The sequence below is a fragment of the Orycteropus afer genome, unplaced genomic scaffold, assembly GCF_000298275.1.
Source record: "Orycteropus afer afer isolate SDZICR_OR568_19922 unplaced genomic scaffold, OryAfe1.0 scaffold00059, whole genome shotgun sequence".
In the NCBI taxonomy this organism is placed as follows: Eukaryota; Metazoa; Chordata; class Mammalia; order Tubulidentata; family Orycteropodidae; genus Orycteropus; species Orycteropus afer.
In genome coordinates, this window is record NW_006921646.1 from 514,325 (window position 1) to 516,753 (window position 2,429).

The window sequence follows — 2,429 nt, forward strand, 5'->3', positions numbered from 1 at the left end:
GAGGAGTGGCTGGTGGGTTTGAACCGCCAGCCTTCTGGTTAGCAGTCAAGTGCCTTAGGCACTATGCTACCAGAGTATGTATGTATGCATGTATATACACACATATATATATCCCAAAGATTATTAGTGTATTAGTGGTTATCAGAGGTAGGAGGGAGGGAGAAAGGGGAAGGTTTTGTTTGTTTGTGGGGCTTTGAGTTTATACTAATAGTGGTGGAATATTTTGGAAAAGGATAGCAATATGGTGTCACAACATGAAAAATGTCATCAATGTCCTTGAGCTATAAATGGGAATGTAGTTATGTCAGTGGATGTCTTGGTGTGTGTGTTTTCACTACAACAAAAATGGAGGGGGGAGAAAAAAGCAAAGGCTAAAATTTTTCAAAAGGAAAGAAAGTGTGTTTAAAACCAAAACTAAAAGTGTAGAGAATGTCAACCTGGAGAAGGTGGTAGGTGGTGTTGATGGAGACGAACAAATATATTACAAAGAACTTGTCTTTTTTAAAGGGTGAGAGGGGGAGTATTAAAATTAAAGTTTTTAAACTCCTTAGAGAAAATCAACATACTTAAGGGCATTAAATTAAGATAAACTACTTTATAAGTATAATTAGTATATAAAACTTTTATAACAGAAGAGTTTGACCTAGCAAATGGGATATCAAAATGAGAAAAATGCACAAAAATAAAATATATTAAATAAAACAGTTTCATAACATGGTAGTAAAATTTTAATATAATAGTATTTGCAATGCATTTAGTGGGTTAAACAACCAATTAAAAAGCCTAGATTTTAAGATTATATTTTGCAAAAAAATCTAAGAAAATCAAACAAAACAATACCTTGAAAATCAAATAATGGAAAATGAAGTATCAGACAGATATGAAACAAAGCTAACTGGCATAACAGATTTAATATCTGACAAATAGAATTTGAAGGAAAAAAGAGCAAGAAAATGTAATCCTTGTGAGTACATACCACCCTGGAATAAAACCTAAAGATATTTAAGGCAACAAATGACAGAAATATGTAGACAAATAATTAAATCTAAAACTTTAGCTGCAGATTTTAACATAGTCCAAAATTAAGAGCTGTGGCAGACCACAAATAAATAGAGATATAGATCTAAATAATGTCATTAATAAATTCTAGCAATTAATTACATAGATAGTTATACAACCAACAAAATAAAGACATCACACTATAGAACATTTACAAAAAGTTAGTATTTATTAAGCTACAAAGGAGGTCTCAATGAATTCACGTTAAACAATCTCAAAAACTTTGTTCTTTGACCATAAGACAATTGAATTATAAATAAATTAAAATGATAAATGAATTAATTCCATGTACCTAAAACATGCAACTAAATAACCATAAGATTGGTTATGGAAAAGAGTGCTGAATGAAATTCATATTTCAAAAGTAATGCCTAGAAGGAAATGTCCAGTTTTCAACAAATTTACTGGGAAAAGAAAGACTGAAAAGAAATGATCTAAGCATTTAAATAAAGAGAATGGAAATCAGGAAGATGACACAAACAAAAGAAAAACATAAATAATAAAGATAAGGTCAGAAATCAACAGAACAGAAAACAAACAATAGTGAAGATGACCAAAATGAAGTTTTGATCCATGGAGAAGTTTAATAAAGGTTGTTCATGAAAAATAGGGGGGATTCAAATGAATAAATACAGAATGAAAGTGTAAAATAACTATAAACCCAAAACTAAACCCTGTGCCATCAAGTCATTTCCAACTCATAGCAGCCACCCTCGTTGGGTTTCCAAGGCTGTGAATCTTTAAGGAAGTAGATCTCCTCGTCTCCCTTCTGCAGAGCAGCTGAACTTCTGGTTAGCAGTTAAGTGCCTTATCCACAAATGATAAAGCTTGTTATGGTTAACTCTATGCTAATAAATTGGAAAATTTTTAAATTCTAGAAAAATTTAAAGGTCAAAACTACAGGAAGAAACAGAAAACCAAAAATGACTAAATGCACATTAAAGAAACTGAAATGTTAAACGAAGAATACCAGAAAATAAAGAAAACAAACACAAAACCCAATTGCCATCAAGTCAATTTGATTCATGGTAACTCCATGTGTGTCACAGTAGGACTGTAATTCATAGGGTTTTCATGGCTGATTTTTCAAAAATAGATCACCAGGCCTTTCTTCTGACACTCCTTTGGATAGACTTGAACCATCTGCCTTTAGGTTAGCAGCAAGCTCATTAACTGTTTGCATTACCAAGGGATTCCTTAAACAAAGAATAGCCTCACTGAAAGGTCTCTGTGCTGATAGCATTTCAGATGAGTGAGTTTCAGCACGTTTCCTAGGAATGTTTTATGTATGTTGTTGTTGTTGTTATGTGCCGTCGAGTCGAACCCGACTCCCAGCTACCCTTCCTTGGGTTTCTAAGGCAGTATCACTA